This window comes from Suncus etruscus, chromosome X, assembly GCF_024139225.1.
Source record: "Suncus etruscus isolate mSunEtr1 chromosome X, mSunEtr1.pri.cur, whole genome shotgun sequence".
NCBI classification, from domain to species: Eukaryota; Metazoa; Chordata; class Mammalia; order Eulipotyphla; family Soricidae; genus Suncus; species Suncus etruscus.
In genome coordinates, this window is record NC_064868.1 from 109381621 (window position 1) to 109400972 (window position 19352).

Genomic DNA, 19352 nt, shown 5'->3' on the forward strand with positions numbered 1-19352 from the left:
ATACATTAAAAACCCTAAAGAGTCCACAGTAAAACTCCTAGAAACAATCAACCAATACAGCAAAGTGGCTGGATACAAAGTCAATACACAAAAGACAGTAGCGTTTCTATATACAAAAAATGAAGTTGAGGAGAGAGAGATTAAAAATACAATTCCATTTAAGATAGTATCAAAAAATATCAGGTATCTAGGAATCAACCTTACAAGAGAAGTGAAAGACCTATACCAGGGAAACTTCAAAACACTCCAGAAAGAAATTGAAGACGATCTAAAGAAATGGAAGAACATCCCATGCTCATGGATAGGTAGAATTAACATAATGAAAATGACTATCCTACCCAAACTCCTATATAGATTTAATGCAATCCCTATCCAAATCCAGACACAATTCTTTAAAGAATTAGAACAATCATTTACAAAATTCATCTGGAACCACAAAAGACCCAGGATAGCCAAACACATACTGAAAAACAAGAAGCTGGGTGGAATCTCCTTACCTAACTTGAAACTATACTATAAAGCCATAGTAATCAAAACAGCATGGTACTGGAACAGAGACAGGACCCCAGACCAGTGGGTCAGAACAGAATTCCCAGACATAAACCCCCAGATATACAGCCAACTAATATTTGATAAAAGAGGCAAGAATCTGAAATGGAACAAAGAAAGCCTATTCAACAAATGGTGTTGGCACAACTGGAAAACCACATGTACGAAAGTGAAAATCAACCCATACCTCACTCCTTATACAAAAGTCAACTCAAAATTGATCAAAGACCTTGAAATCAGACCCGAATCTATAAAGTTTATTGAGAATAAAATAGGGAGAACACTCGAAGACCTATATATCAAAAAGGTCTTCGAGAATGGAGCACCAATGGCAAGAACCTTAGCAGCAAACATAAACAAATGGGACTACATCAAACTAAAAAGCTTCTGCATGGCGAAAGAAACCTTACTTAATGCAAGAAGACAGTTAACAGAATGGGAAAAAATCTTTTCACTAGACATATCAGATAAAGGGCTGATATCTAGAACTTACAAAGCACTCAGAAAACTGAGCCCCTCAAAACCAAATAAAGCCATAAAAAATGGGGAGAAGAAATGAATAGACACTTCTCTGAGGATGACAGAAAGATGGCTAACAAACACATGAAAACATGCTCACCTTCACTCATCATCAGAGAGATCCAAATCAAGACAACAATGAGATACCACCTTACACCAGTGAGGATGGCTCACATCAAAAATACTGAGAACAATCTTTGTTGGCGGGGATGCGGTATGAAGGGAACTCTCATCCACTGCTGGTGGGAATGCCCCCTAGTCCAACATCTATGGAGAACAGTCTGGAGAGTACTCAAAGAACTCAGAATTGAGCTCCCTTTTGACCCAGCAATTGCACTCCTAGGTATATACCCCCAAGTTGGAAGAACATTCATTCCAAAATACGTGTGCACCCCACTATTTATCGCAGCACTCAGTATAATAGCCAAATCTTGGAACCAACTGTGATGTCCAACAACAGATGAATGGATCATTAAGATGTGGTATCTATACTCAATGGAATATTACATGGCAGTCAGAAATGATACAATCACAGATTTTGCAGCAACGTGGATGGACTTAGAGCATGTTATGTTAAACGAAGTAAGTCAGAAGACAAAAGATAAACACAGAATGGTAGCACTATTCTGAATCACATATAACATGCATCTCAATCACAACTAATACTTAACAATCAAATAACAGGGACTAACAGGGTAGAAACTCCAATCACTGTAATAGTCAACATATACCTGGGAACAATGCCCAAAACACATGAAAAAGGAACAACACAAACTCTCGACTACACATTATACCACAAAGAAAACAGCAACACCAGAACAGCAGCATAGAGAGAACAGGTACGTAATCAACCTCCCACAATAATGGCCCATAATAATCCTGTAGAGATTGTATACAGGAACACAGGTAAAGAATACCAAGGCAAACCACTGACTCCAATGGAAACATCCCATAAAACTACGTATTAATGCCTCTATCTTGCTATATTTAAAATAACCTCTCAGCTTTTCTGTCCACAGGCGTTCTTGGATACAAAGGGTGGACAAGCTAAGATGGCAACTCGGGATACCACACGAGATACCATACCCAGTTTGCACTACGAGATGGCCCTGAGAAAACTCTTTAACATACACTTTATCTCTAGGTTTACCTTCTTTTAGGGTTTCAAGCACGTGACCAGTCAGACCACCGAAGCAGTAACAGCGACGTACAGACCCAACCTACATGCTCTATTCACTGAACACATTCAAGCAAACCAGCATTCCCTTGCTATTTTCTCCTCTCTTCTCACCACTTTCTTGGTTATTTTTTCTTTTCTATTCTTTTCTTTACTTTCTATCCTTTCTCTTCTCCCTTTCTTTCTAAAGTATTTTTCTCTTTTCTCCCTCCCTACCCCTTCCATACACCTTACCCTTTCCCCCCTCTGGAAATCTAACTATCCCTCTACCCCTCAATCCCATCCAGACCTCCCTCTATATTAAAACACTTCACCCTCAGTCCTTAATCTATTAGGCAACAAGATCGACCTCCTACCCCAACGAACCAGTACCCAGCATCCAAGAGAAGGGACACCCAGTCAAACCCACACCTCGTCCTGGGCAAGAAAAGACAGCCAACTCCCCTGCGGACTCATGCGGCGAGGCACTCCCTACCAACTCCCCCTAACGTGGACTGTTTCTTGAAACTGGACCTAGGTCCAAAAGTATCCCCAATGCAAGAACTCTTCCAAGACCTCCCTGCCGCAAATTTTTACCTACCTGAAGAAGGTCAGGGGGTGTGATAGGAAGATGCCTGGGAACCCACACATCACAAGAAAAACCCAAAAGACAATGGGAAAAACTGTACTTCCAACATAGGCATAAGACCTGTAATACACCACCTCGTTACCTGCTCTCCCCCAAATGTAAGGTAGTCTTTTGCACCACTTTGGTCCTTTAAAAACTTCGCTAACTCATTTTAGTTCTTTTTTTTCCCTTCTCTTAAATTTATTTATTTATTTTTTTTAAATGTTGGTCCTATATATACATTTGCGAGCACATACATTTTTATTTATTTTATTTTATTTTATCATTATTATTTTTTTTAATTTTTATCATTTTCGGGTATGTGACCTGTGTCTATTATCCCCTCTGTCCACCCCCAACCACACCGACAATACAATGTAGCTCCACCTCCCCATGCAAAGACACACTAAATAATGGGGAAATCTTACATAAAAAAAAGAGCTCTTATCTACTAGAGATAGGAACTCATAGTTGTTTACAATACAGGGGTATCTCCTACCTTGAAAATATGTCATGTGGAATCACTTAGACCTCAGATGATTAGATGCCAGTCATCCAGCCTTGAACCCTGGATCCCAGACATAGAATCGGCACAGCTCTTCACAACAGCTGCAGGAAACAAACTCCATCCGGGACAGCCTTAATACTGCGGGGTCAACAACAAGGGCCAGCGCTAACATGATATCCTGACAAAGAGGAAAATGTGAACAACTTGACCTTAGAACAGATTAGCCTACCTTACCAGCTAACGACAGGACAAAACCAGAAGACTCGGCACCCTTTGGTAGGTCCAAAAGCCAAGATCGTGACTTACAGATGACTGTCTACTAGAACCACGACCAGACAGTATACATCTTGGGACCAATAAAAAAGCCCTAGTTTAGGGATTGAACTATGACTTGCACAATTAGCATGATCCCCAGTCCCAAAGGTCTGACAGAGACAACTGCAACAGAATGGGCCTTCTGGAAGCACAAAGAAAGACGCTAACCTAGGTGCCATCCTAGGTTCAGTGCAAAGACCAAGGTCACCGACCACAGAAGATGGACTAAAACGACACTGAGGTAACAGAACCTCTAGAACCACAAAGGCTGACTTCACCATAAGTCCTACCTCAGGATCTGTGCAGATACTGAGACCTCGAAACACAGAGCTCTGAGTGTATCACCCTGGATAGAACAGAAGTCTTCCACACACCAAAAAACACCACCGGGAGAATAAATGATCCTGAGCAAAGTCTAGAGCTGATCCCATGACAGTATACTCCAAGGACGGAGAAACCCCATATTTCTTAGGCCATGTGAATTCCTTTTCGAATGACCCCAATATTTACTGTGCCAGGGCAGGAGGGGAAAAAACAAAAATGCAAAAAGCACAAAACCTTGGTATTTTATGTATATATATACATATATATATCTTTTACCTTCATTTATTATTGTTATTATTATTTTTATTTACCTATCTATTTTGGTCGATTTCTCTGTTTGGGTGTGATTATTGAAATCGTTGTCCCCAATTATACTTACTTTTTTCTATTCTTTTCTTTTCCTTCGTTATGTGCTATGCCATGTTTCTTATTTCAAGACCATGGCGTGTTTTTGGTTTGTTTGTTTGTTTTTGTTTTGTTTTTTGTTTGTTTGTTTGTTTTGCTTTGTTTCTTGTCTGTTTTTTTGTGGTGCTTATCAATATAGCTGGAGTCCTCACTGGATAATTGACACTTTTTTTTTGGTACTGGTGGAGTGTTTCACCTTCTTTCTCTCCTTCATCTCCCCAATCGATGATGAGAGCCTCTAGAAGGATTCCACCCATTTTGGGAGTATTAGACTCTTACCCCAGTTTATTTATCTCCTCCTTTTCAGGCAAAACCACGGAAATTGAACTAGCTAGTCCTGCCTACAGTTTGAGGGGGAGATAAGGGAGGCATCAAGACCAAACAGGTGCAAGACTACTAAGTAGTGGTTTGGATACAGAGGGGACCACATATTCTAGCCGCCCTGGGGGTGAGGGAAGAGGAAATGGGAGGTAGGACAAAAACGGAGGGATAGGGAGGGCAATTTGGGGATGGGAATCCCCCCTGATTTTATGTAAATATGTACCTAAAATGTTATTGTCAACAATATGTAAGACACTATGATCAAAATAAAAATTATATTTAAAAAAAAAAGAATAAAAAAAACTGAACAGCCTATTTTAAGACAAGACTGACCAACAAACAAACCAAACTTTGATATAAAGATGGCACTAATTCCCAGGACAATTATTTCTCTTATTGTCAATGGACTAAATGCATCAGTTAAGAGACATAGACTGGCTAAATTTATCAAAAAAACTCAATCCAACCTTCTGCTTCCTACAAGAAATGCACCCGAATAGTCAGAACAAGTACAGACTCACAATAAAAGGCTGGAGGAAAATCATCCAAGCAAACAGCACCCATATAAAAGCTGGAGTGGCCATACTAATATCAGATGATGCAAACTTTATACTTAGGAAATTTGTAAAAGACAAAAATGGACACTTAGTATTAATAAGGGGATATGTACAGCAGGAAGAAATCACTCTCCTAAACATATATGCACCAAATGAGGGGCCAGCAAAATATTTAATACAATTGTTGACAAATCTGAAAAATAATATCAATAATAACACAATAATTGTGGGAGACCTCAAAACGGCATTGTCAATCCTTGACAGGTCAACCTGACTGAAACCCAACAAGAATATACTAGGCCTGAAAAGAGGAATGGAAGAAAGAGGCCTACTAGATATATACAGGACACTCCGCCCCCAGAAGCCTGGATACACATTCTTCTCTAATGTACATGGGACAATCTCCAGGATAGACTACATGATCACACATAAAACAAACCTCCATAATATCAAGAGGATAGAAATTTTGCAGGCTACCTTCACTGACCACAAGGCCCTGAAATTATATGTGAACTACAAAGGGACACAGAAGAAAAACTTTAATACCTGGAAGTTAAACAGCCTAATACCGAATAACCAGTGGGTCCGAGATGAAATCAAAGAGGAAATCAAAACCTTCCTAGAAACAAATGACAATGGAGACACAAACTATCAGAACCTGTGGGACACAGTAAAAGCAGTACTGAGAGGAAAATTTATAGCTTTTCAAGCACACATCAGGAACAAAAAAAGGGGCATACCTGAATAGCTTAATGATGCAGCTAATAGAATTAGACCAATTCTACCAATCCTGGCAAGACTCTTCATGAAATCGAAAAAACAGGAACAGTTCCAAATAACTTTTATGAAGCCAGCATCACCTTGATACCTAAACCAGACAGAGATGCTACCAAAAAAGAAAATTACAGACCAATATCCCTGATGAATACAGATACAAAGATCCTCACAAAATCCTGGTAAATAGGATTCAATGCCTCATTAAGAAGATCATCCACTACAATAAAGTAGGTTTCATCCCAGGAATGCAAGAATGGTTTAACATCCGTAAATCTATCAACATAATACACTACATCAACAAAAAAATCACATGATCATATCAATAGATGCAGAGAAAGCATTTGATAAGGTCCAACACCCATTCTTGATCAAAACTTTCAGCAAGACAAAATGGAAGGAATCTTTCTCAATATAGATAAGGCTATCTACCACAATCCAGAGGCAAATATCCTCAATTGAGAAAAACTGAAAGCCTTTCCTCTAAATTCTGGCACAAGACAAGACTGTCCTCTCTCACCACTCCTATTCAACATAGCACTGGAAGTACTTGCTGTAGCGATTAGGCAAGAAAAAGATATCAAGGGCATCCAGATAGGAAAGGAGAAGTCAAGCTCTCGCTGTTTGCAGATGACATGATCCTCTACCTAGAAAACCCTAAAGTCTCTACCAAATAGCTTCTAGAAACAATAGACTGATATAGCAAGGTGGCAGGCTACAAAATTAACACACAAAAATCAATGGCCTTTCTATACACCAATAGTAATAAGGAAGAAATGGACATTAAGAAAACAACCCCATTCACAATAGTGCCACACAAACTCAAATATCTTGGAATCAACTTGACTAAAAATGTGAAGAACCTATACAAAGAAACTATAAAACTCTGCTCCAAGAAATAAGAGAGGACACGCAGAAATGGAAGCACATACCCTGTTCATGGATTGGCAGGATTAAAATAAACAAAATGGCAATATCCCCAAAGCATTGTACAGATTTAATGTGATCCTTCTAAAGATACCCATGACATTCTTCAAAGAAGTGGATCAGGCACTTTTGAAATTCATTTGGAACAATAAACACCCTAGACTAGCTAATGCAATATTGGGAAAAAATATGGGAGAAATTATTTTCCCCAACTTTAAACTGTACTACAAAGCAATAGTTATCAAAACAGCATGATATTGGAATAAATACAGGCCCTCAGATCAGTGGAATAGGTGTGAATACTCAGAGAACATTCCCAAGACCTACAATCACTTAATTTTTGATAAAGGAGCAAGAAATCATAAATGGAGCAAAGAAAGCCTCTTCAACAAGTGGTGTTGGCACAACTGCCTAGCCACTTGAAAAAATTGAACTTAGACCCCCAGCTGACATAATTTATGAAGGTTAAATCCAAATGGGTGAAAGACCTCGATATCAGACCCTAAACCATAAGATATATAGAACAACATGTAGATAAAACACTCCAGGACATTGAGACTAAAGGCATCTTCAAGGAGGAAAGTGCACTCTTCAAGCAAGTGAAAGCAGAGATTAGCAGATGGGAATATAGTAAACTGAGAAGCTTCTGCACCTCAAAAGAAATAGCGCCCAGGATACAAGAGCCCCACACTGAGTGGGAGAAACTATTCACCCAATACCCATCAGACAAGGGGCTAATCTCTAAAATATACAAGGCACTGACAGAAATTTACAAGAAAAAACAACTAATCGCATCAAAAAATGGGGAGAAGAAATGGACAGACTTTGACAAAGAAGAAATACAAATGGCCAAAGACACATGAAAAAATGCTCCACATCAGTAATCATCAGGGAGATGCAAATCAAAACAACTATGAGGTACCACCTCACACCCCAGAGATTGGCACACATCACAAAGTATGAGAACAAGCAGTGTTGGCGGGGATGTGGTGGGAAAGGAACTCTTATCCACTGCTGGTGGGAATGCTGTCTAGTTAAACCTTTATGGAAAGCAATATGGAGATTCCTCCAAAAAGTGGAAATTGAGCTCCCATACGACCCAGCTATACCTCTCCTAGAAATTTACCCTAGGAACACAAAAATACAATACAAAAATCCCTTCCTTACACCTATATTCATTGCAGCACTATTTACCATAGCAAGACTCCGGAAACAGCCAAGTTACCCTTCAACAGACGAATGGCTAAAGAAACTGTGGTACATATACACAATGTAATATTATGCATCTGTCAGGAGAGATGAAGTCATGAAATTTTCCTATACATGGGTGTACATGGAATCTATTATGCTGAGTGAAATAAGTCAGAGAGAGAGAGAAAAAAAAACGCAGAATGGTCTCACTCATCTATGGGTTTTAAGAAAAATGAAAGACATTCTTGCAATAATAACTTTTAGACACAAAAGAGAAAAGAGCTAGAAGTTACAGCTCACCTCATGAAGCTCACCACAAACAGGGATGAGTTTAGAGAAATAACTACATTTTGAACTATCCTAATAATGAGAATGTATGAGGGGAAATAGAAAGCTTGTCTAGAGTGCAGGCGGGGGTTCGTTGGGGAGGAGGGAGATTTTGGACATTGGTGATGGGAATGTTGCACTGGTGATGGGTGGTGTTCTTTACATTATTGAAACCCAAACACAATCATGTATGTAATAAAGTTGTTTAAATAAAGAAATTTAAAAAATTTAAAAAAAGAACGAAATATAAATTAAGATTTTATTGCTATTTTCCTCAGCCAAGACAAAATGGTGACTTAGGAGACAATAGTAGCAGTAGACAGAATTTAATGGATTTTAAAATGTTAGAAATTTAATATTGATTCTAAAAATAAGGAGCATTGTGTAAAAAGTTATTCTTAGAACTATACTTGCCATTGGTGGCAAATAGTGATTCTATTCTTTAAGAAAAGAAACAAAAATTCATGTGTACAAGGGTCTATATGAAGACTGTGAGTGTATATGTTATATTGGAAATACTTTGCTTTATACAATAGCAAGTAAGAAGTTGGGTATATTATATTCCATGGAAACTGATATCATTAGCATATTTATTATAATTAAAGTTGAATTTAAGCGTCTACATTATGGAAAATAATAGCTAGTTATCTGTGCAATTTCAGACCATGCAATAGAATCAGTATACTTAATATACAGCATTGCATTTACAGAATTTGGGGGGGGGGATTTTGGGCTACACCCGATGACTCACAGGGGTTACTCCTGGTTATGCACTCAGAAATAGCCCCTGGCTTGGAGGACCATATGGGACGCCGCGGATTGAACCGCCATCCTCCTAGGCTGGCTGCATGCAAGGCAAATTCTTTACCACTTGCGCTACTTCTCTGGCACATAATTTATGTTTTATTGTACGTAGATAGCTAATATTATAACAATACATATATTGTGTCTATATAAAACATGGTTTTTTCTAGTGCATGTTAAATTTTTGATAGGTTTATGACAATCCCACAATGAATAATTCTATCAGGACCATTTCAAAGCATCATGTGCATGCAGAGTTTTTCTATCACATTCATTAGACATTCATTCATTCTGTCATTAAAAAAAGTTTGCTATATGGGACCAAATCATAGCACAGAAGTAGGGCGATTGCCTTGCAAGTGGACGACCTGGATGGGAACTGGGTTTGATCCCAGGCATCCCATATGGTCCCCTGAACTCTGCCTGAGAGCAGAGCTAGAAGTAACTCCTGCTGGCTGTGGTCCAAAACAGAACAAAACAAAAATAGAGTTTGCTATATTGATAACCATGTAATAATGTACAAAACATGTACACACAAGGAAGCATATTTTATTGATAAATATTGTTTGAAACTTCACTCTTTGTTAAACAGTATTTCTTCTACAAAATTCCTCTACCCTGAAACAAAATATTGAAATTATGCTAATTGATAATCCTATAATGGCTTTCAGTATTCAAAGTTAAAGTAGAAACATGTGTCTCTGTACACCCAATCTAGATAGCATTAAGCTTATAGAGAAAGGCATGTCAAAAGCTGACATAAGGTAATAGCTGGGACTCTTGTGCCAAATATCTATGCTGTCCATGCCAAAAAATAGGACTTTTGTTCTACTATAGAGAATAAAAGCATTATATGAAAGTGAAACTTGGGCCAGAGCGATAGCACAGCGATATAGTATTTGCTAGTATGAGGCCAACCCTGGATGGACTCCGTTTCGATTCCCTACATCTCATATGGTCCCCCGTGCCTGCCAGGAGCGATTTCTGAATGCAAAACCAGGAGTAACCCCCAAGTGCCTCCGCTGTGCCCCCCAAAAGAAAGTGAAACACATATACACATATGTCTGTATATCTGAAAAATATAGGACCCTGAGGTTAAACTTCTTCACTATATGGCTCATCAAGTACCACCAGAGTAGTCGTGGTTATTCACAGCATCTTAATCAAGATATCAAATCTGTATAATTCAAACATAATTGTTATTAATATTGTTACTTATTTATGTCTTTTGCTTATTGTAAAAATAGTTTTTTAAGCATACTGAACACCTGTTTAACTTTGTATACCTTTCTGTAATCTCAATAAAGAATATTGTTTTCAATGTATTATCATTAATATAAGCTTAGATATCAAATATAATATGTTTTTGAAAAATATTAAACACTAAATATGGTCCAAAACAAACAAAAAATGTATGTAACAATAAATGTAGGTCAGCCATAAACTGTTTCAAGTAGTATTCAGTTTTTAAATTTTATTTTGAACACAATTTTATTCAAAAATAGATTTTATAGATAATGGGTTTACATACTGAAGCATATTTTCAACAATAAATATGAAATGTTATTTACTAATTTTTCTAACGTGGTATATACACATTTAAAATAAAATTGTGTATAATATATCCTTTAATTTTTATGAGACAAAAATATGGTAAGTAGATTAGACTTCTCTTGAAAAATATGAATGCATTTTATAATTTATAATAGGTAAATGAAATTGCATTCTTAAATTTTTAATTTTTATGAATCATGTAATAATTATCTGCATTAACAACACTCCATTGCTGATATATTGAGTAATAATTCAATTAATCATGAATTATTAAATTGAATATAATTTTTACTTATTTTATATTTATTTTAGTGATTCTGTTTTATTCTGGAACATTGCCAAGCTACTTAAAATAAGTAATGAAGTAATTGTGTATCTGTTTTATTGCCACCTATAAAAATTCCTCCGTATTTAATGATTTAGGAACTGGTAGACATAATTCAAAATTTATGTGTACACACACAAACACAAAGGTACTTACCAAAGAAGTATGATGCCGGATATGAGAACAGGCATACAACAAATAGGACTACATAAAATAAAAAATGTGTGATTGGAAGTTTCTATTTATGCATATCAATTACCATAATGCATCAAATACACAAAAGTTAATGCATAGGAAGCATTTGACAAAAGGCAACATCCATTCACCATGAACACACTTCAAAAATAGTAATTACAAACACATACATTTAAGTAGTAAAGACAATCGGCAACAGACCCACAGCAAATATCCTTTTCTATTTATTTTTATTTTTATTATTAATTAATATCTTTTTAAGTACCCTGTTTAGAAACATGTTTGTAGTTGGGTTTCAGTCATTAAAAGTACACCCCCTTTACCAGTGCAGCCTTCCCACCACCAAAGCCCCCAACTTCCTCCCCCACCCCCTGCTTGTCTTTGAGACAAGCATTCTATTTCTTTTTGTTTTGTTTTGGTTTTTGGGCCGCACCCGTTTGATGCTCAGGAGTTACTCTTGGCTATGCACTCAGAAATCACCCCTGGCTTGGGGGGACCATATGGGACACCGGGGGATCGAACCACGGTCCGTCCACTTGCAAGGCAGACACCTTACCTCTAGCGCCACCTTCCTGGCCCCAAGCATTCTATTTCTATCACTACAAATGTCATGATAGTTGTTGATGTAATTATTTCTATAACTTAACTCACCAATCTTTGTGATAAGTTTCATATCATGGGCTAGTCCTTTAAAGCTTCATCTCTATCATTTCTGGATATTATTATCATATTATCTTTATTTTTCTTAAATCCCACAGATGAATGAGACTATTATGTGTCTATCTCTCTCCTGACTCATTTCACTGAGCATAATAGTTTCCATGTTCATCCATATATAAGAACATTTCATGATTTCATTTTTCCTGACAGTTGTATAGTATACTATTGTGCATATGTGCCATAGTTTCTTCAGTCACTCGTCTGTTGTTGGGCATTTGGATTGTTTCCAGATTCAGGCTATTGTAAATAGAGCTGTAATTAACATGGACATGCAGAGGAATTGTGTTTTTGTGTTCCTAGGTATATCCTTAGGAGTGGTATAGCTGGATCATATGAAAGCTTCATTTCCAGTTTTTGAGTAAAATAAATATTGTTTTTCCAAAAATGCAGGACTATATGGCCTACCCATGAGCTGTGAATGAGAGTTCCTTTCTCCCCAGATCCCCACTAGCACTGATTGTTCTTGTTCTTTTTGATGTGCAGCAGTCTCTGTGGTGTGAGATGATACCTACTTGTTGTTTTCATTTGCATCTCCCTTATGATTAGTGATTTGGAACATTTTTTCATGTGCCTTTTGGCCATCTGTATTTCTTCTTTGAGGAAGTGTCTATTTATTTCTTCTTCCCATTTTTGATGGGATTAGATGTGTCTTTATTGCTAAGTTCTGTCAGTATGTTGTGTATATTAGATGTTAGCCCTCTATCTGATGGGTATTAGGTGAATAGTTTCTCCCATTCTGTGGGTTTTTTTTTGTATCCTAGTCACTGTTTCTTTGAGGAGCATAAGCTTCTTAGTATAATATAGTCCCATTTGATTATCTCTGTTTCCACTTGTTTGGACAGTGGTGAATATGTGTTCTTTTAAATAAAAACTATATGATCATATCAATAAGTACAAAGAAAGCTTCTGCTAATTTCCAACATCAATTCATGATAAAAACTCTCAAAAAATGGGAATGGAAGGAAGTTTACTCAATTTAGTCAAGGGCATTTACCACAAGCATATGGCAAGTATTATATTTAATGGAGACAAAATAAAATTCTTTCCTCTAAAATATGGTACAAGACAAGGTTGCCCCCTCTCTCCACTCCTATTTAACCTGGTACTGGAATTACTTGCCATAGCAATTAGGCAAGAAAAAGATATCGAGGGCGTCCAGATAGAAAAGAAATAAGTCAAGCTCTCACTGATTGCAAATGACAATGATATTCTATTTAGAAAATCCTGGGGCTGGGCGGTGGCACTAAAGGTAAGGTGCCTGCCTTGCCTGCGCTAGCCTTGGACGGACCGCGGTTCGATCCCCCGGTGTCCCATATGGTCCCCCGAGCCAGGAGCAACTTCTGAGCACATAGCCAGGAGTAACCCCTGAGCATTACCGGGTGTGGCCCAAAAATCAAAAAAAAAAAAAGAAAAAAAAAGAAAATCCTAAAGACTCCATCATAAAGCTTCTAGAAACAATATAATAATATGGCAAAGTGGCAGTATACAAAATTAGCACTCAAAAATAAATGGCCTTCTTCTGCACAAATAATTATAGAGAAGAAGTGGACCTTAAAAACAAACCCATTCACAGCAGTGCCACAGAAACCCAAATACCTTGGAATCAACTTAACTAAAGAGGTGAAGGATCTATACAAAGAACACTACAAAACCTTGCTTCAAGAAATAAAAGAGGACACAAGGAAATGGAGATATATACCCTCCTCATGGATTGGAGGATTAATATCATTCAAATTTTAATACTTCCCAAAGCATTGTATAGATTTAAAGTAATCCCTCTAAATATACCCATGACATTCTTCAAATAAGTGGATCAAACACTCTTGTAATTCATTTGGAAAAATAAACACCCACGAATAACTAGAGAAATCCTTGAAAAAGGAATATAGGAGGTATCACTTTCCCCAACTTTAAATTGTATTACAAAGCAGCAGTCATTAAAACAGCATGGTATTGGAATAAAGACAGACTCTCATATCAGTGGAATAGACTTGAGTACTCAGAGAATATTCCCCAGACATAGAATCAACTAATCTTTGATAAAGGGGCAAAAATGCAAAATGAAGCAAGAAAAGCCTCTTCAACAAGTGGTTTTGTCACAACTGGTTAACCACTTGCAAAAAAGCAAATTCAGATGAAGGTAAAAATTTGCTTTTTTGCTTGTTGGACCAGTTGTACTTTCATCTAACACCATGTATAAAAGTCAAATTGAAATAGTATAAAAACCTTGATGGCAAATATCCTTTTTAATGGGGAAAAACTGAAAATCTTCTGCCCTCATATCAGGCACAAGACAAAAATGTTCATTGCCATCACTCTTTTTAACATTGTTTGGCGAGTCTTCACTATTATCATGAGGAAAATATGAAGTGAATCCGAATTTTAAACAAGTCAAATTAATCGCTATTTAAAAATGACATGATATTATGTATGGAAAATTCTAAAGATTACACAAAGAAGAAAATCTCCTAGATGTAATAAGCAAATATAGTAAAGCAACAGGATACAGCATTAACACAGAAAATTAATTGATTTCTATGCATAACAAATGAAAAAGAAGAAAAAGAAATAAAAACCTCTTCCTTCTTCAGTGACAAAACATTAAATATCAATAAATTAAAAGGTATATTATATATTATAGAGTGAAAACTATTAATCACTACCAACAGAAATGGAGAAGAGAAAAATGAAGAATATTCCCTGTTCTTGCAATGGAAGAATCAAATAAAAAAATGATCAGTCTGTGGGGCCGGAGAGATAGCACAGAGATAAGGCATTTCCCTTGCATGCAGAAGGATGGTGGTTCGAATCCCTGCATCCCATATAGTCCCCCGAGCTTGTGGGGGCGATTTCTGAGTGTAGATCCAGGAGTAACCCCTGAGCACTGCCAGGTGTGACCCAAAAAACAAAAAAATATTGATCAGTCTATCAAAATTCTATATAGATTCAATGTAATTATAATTAAAATTATGTGGCTTTCTTTAGACATGGTATAGATTCTACTAAAATTTATATAGAATCATATAACTTGTTGAATATTCAAAACATCTTAAAATAGCAAACATAAATGGAGAGTCTTAACGCCCCCCGAAATTTAAATATACTACAAAGGTTTAATACTCAAAATCAATTGATTTCTGAAAGAAAGATTGACATACTGAACTATGAAACAGATTGGAGAATTTTAAATCAAGCCCCCAGATTTACAGTGAATTAATCTATGACAAAAGAATAAAATGTACAAATTGGAGCAAAATCTTTATTATTAAATGTATTTAAAGAAAATGCATCACATAGTTGACATAACTGTTCATAATACATTTTTTCAAGATGACAGAAAGCAAAGTTATTTAAAAATTAGAAAATAGAAAGACTAAAGCAGGGGTCTCAAACTCAATTTACCTGCGGGCTGCAGGAGGCAAAGTCGGGGTGATCCTTGAGTGCAAAGTCAGTAGTAAACCTTGAACATTGGGGGGTGTGACCCAAACAACTAAAACAAAACAAAACAAAACAAATAAAGATTCCTCTAGGGCAGGGCCACAAAATGTTGTACGGATGGTCACAAATGGCCCGCGGGCCACTTGTTTGAGACCCCTGGACTAAAGAGATGGAAGAGAAAGGAAAGAAGAAAACATTAAGTAACAAGTATGTTTTTGAAAATCATTGATTCACCAATGAACTCATTAAAGCACTAGCAAAAGGTTTAGTAAGCTCTTCTTCTTTTTTCTTTTTTAAAGGATAAGGGTTAAAGAAATACAGTAAAAATGGTGTAGAATGGCAATAGTTTGCATAGGCCCAGCAAAATATGGGGGAAATAAAAAGTTCCGTATTTGACAGCGTATAAGATGACCCCCTAGCTTTGCAGTTAAAACATAGGTTTAGGTCTATATTCGCTGTATTAGACAGAACGTTCCTGTGCTGCAACTGTATGTATCACAGTGAGCCAATCACAACAAGCAAAGGTTCAAAGGTTATACTGTAATAGACTTACTCTCTGACTCTGGCCAATCTTAGCAGGCTTTTTACAGTGAAGATTCGGGTCCAGAACATTGTCTAATTTGCATGCATAAAAATCCTGCTTGGATTGGCGGTCTGCACAGCCTTGCAGTGATTGGTGCAGGATCGAGTTGGAAAATTCGTTTTGTGGCAATATTCATATTTTGTTTCAAAAGTCATGTTATACGCCGGAAAATATGGTAAAAGCCTTGACCTAAATACAAGGAGACCTTACCCCTGAAGTATTCTGGCAGAAGACCAGCTCTGGGCTCCAGGCATACTAGGTTGTCCAACCTCTGAGTCATTTTTAGTGGTCCCAATAAAATTTTTTCACATAATTGCTATTGTTGGTGTAAGGTTTCTGTAGTTAGAGATCCTGGTTTCTGTGCATATCCTACATCGAAGTTAGGATGATGTGGAGCATCCTCTAGTTTCACCTCTCATTACAGGGCAATACAGAGAGCCTGCCCTGAAAGCAGGTTGTTGCTATTGCTAAGTCATCTGGGTGTTAAAAGGACCCTCTTTGGAGTAAGTCGATGAATAAGAAAACTGGATAGATATATGTTAAAAAGTAAAGTCAGTAGCATACCTCACACTCTTCACAAAAATAAATTCAAAGATGTTAAGATATTGATACTAGAACAAAAACCATATAAGTTGGATAAATCTTCAGCAGAAATTTCCAAGAAATTGAATGCAATATACACTGATAAAGAAGACAAAACAGGAAATGCATAATTAATACTATATCAATTTAAAAAGCTTCTCCAGTGAAAGAAACTCAAGCTCCAAGAAAGGTACCCTATGAAATGAGATAAAATATTTGCATAAAACATTTCTGATAAAAAGCTTATAGCTCAAGCATATTAGGCACTCACTAAATTTATCAAAAATAATTCAATGACTCTATTCATAAATGTGATGAAGAGATGAGCAAATTCTGCAAGGAAAACCATCCTGAACATTAAGCAAATGATAAGTGCTTATCATCACACACAATTAGAGAAGTGCAAATTGAAACAACAAGGAGATACAATCTCACACCTGTGAGAATGTCACATATCAAAAATATCTTGAAATAGCCAATGTTGATTGGACTCTAGTAAGAAAGGAACCCTATGCATTGCTTGTTGGAATGTCATTTAATTCAACCACTATTAACAAGCAATATGAAGACATCTTTAAAATGTATCATCCAGCAATACCACTTCTTCCTATCTCCAAACACAAAACATTAATATGAAAGAATATACACATACATGTTTATCACTGCAACCCAAATGTCCAACTACAAATTAATATATAAATTAGCAATGGTATATATACACAATTGAATACATGTATTTCCAAGAAAGAACAAGATTTTGCCATTTGCAGTGACAAGGCTAGAAGTAGAATATATCTTGCTGAAATCAAAGTGAAAGCAATTGATACAGATTTCACTAATATGTGGTACTTAAATATAAACAGACAGCAACAAATATAAAAATCAATATAATGGGGGAACTGATGAACACATTTATTTAAGGGGTGGGTGACAGGGAGGATATGGTAGAGGATGAGGTAGGGGATAGGTACAATGGTGATCTCTGTGGTGTTGGAATTGTGTTCATTAGAAGCAATTAAAATGGTATTATAAACCCAAAATAAATAAATGCAATTTTCATATAAATGAATAAAAAGGTTTTGGATGGTTAAATAAATGCATGCATAAATAAAGATACCCTACTGAATGGTTGAAGATATTTACACAACGTTCAGATAATGGACTAATGTTCCAGATATTTTAAGTAATTGCAAATTTCAACAGGAAACAAATTAATAACTTCAAAAGTAAATGGGCCCAAAAATGAATAGAAATTTGCTAATAAAATGGGCAGTAGGCATTTGAAACATGCTCATCATCACTTTTTCTAGGTAGATAAAAATTAATACAACAATGATATGCAATCTCACATCAATCTCACATCATCTCACATCACTTACTATGGAAAGCAGCAAGGACTTTTCTTGGAAAGTAATATGGATATTTCTGATAAATTTAGCACTATAACTTCAATATACTCCACTGGTTCCACTTCTTGGCAACTACTCCCAAATATAAAGTATACACTTGAAAGATTAATGCACACCTATGTTCACTGAAGTGCTTTGTACAACTAGGAAATGAAAATAACACAAGTGACCCAAAATGTGAGTGATTAAAGTTGTGGTGCATATGTTTGCATATATATAGATTTATATATATGATATTTACACTATACAGGCTTCGTAAAATACATACAGCTGTAAAATTATGAAATCATGTTCACTTCAGCAGTATTAGAAGTGGAGGGAATTATACTGAGAAGTCAGAAGAAGGACAAATACTAAATAATCTCATTTATGTGTGGAATATACTAAGAAATAAAGCTAATAGAAAACACTAAACAATGACCAGCTCTTGGTCTTCAATTGGAAAACTTTTTAAGGTAAAAACAGGATTATACTGGAGATGGCATGGGAACATAAAAATACAAGCTGTCCTATTAAATGTGAGAATATATTCATATATAATACATCTGACAGGTTGATCATCTATTTTTGGGGGAGGGTCACACTAGAAATGCTTAGGGATTATTCCTGACTGTACTCAGGGATCACTTCTCGTAGTGCTCAGGGAAACATGTGGGTCCTGGGTAGGCAAATACTATCTAGCGCTTGCTTTTCTCATAGCCAACCCAGTTTGATCTGTGATACCACATATGGTTACCTGAGACTGTCCAGGAATGATCCATGAAAACACATTCCAGAGTCAACCCAAAGTATTACTAGGTGTAGCTAAAACAACAGAACAATGTGATACAGACACACATATTAATAATATATAGGGGCTGGAACAGTGGTGCAAGCAGTAAGGCATTGACCTTGCATGTGGCTAAACTAGGACGAACCGTAGTTGGATCCCCTGGCAGTCCATATGGTCCCCAAGCCAGGAGCGATTTCTGAGTGAATAGCCAGGAGTAACCCCTGAGCATCACCAGGTGTGGCCCAAAAATAAACAAACAAAATATTATCCATTAAAAATATAAAATAGGGGCTGGAGTGGTGGCGCTAGAGGTAAGGCATCTGTCTTTCAAACGCTAGCCCCTGGAATTCCATATGATCCTCCCAAGATAAGAGCGGATTTGTGAGCACATAGCCAGGAGTAACCCCTGAGTGTCAGTGGGTGTGGCCCAAAAAACAATAAAAGAAAAAAAAGATAAAACACATTTAAA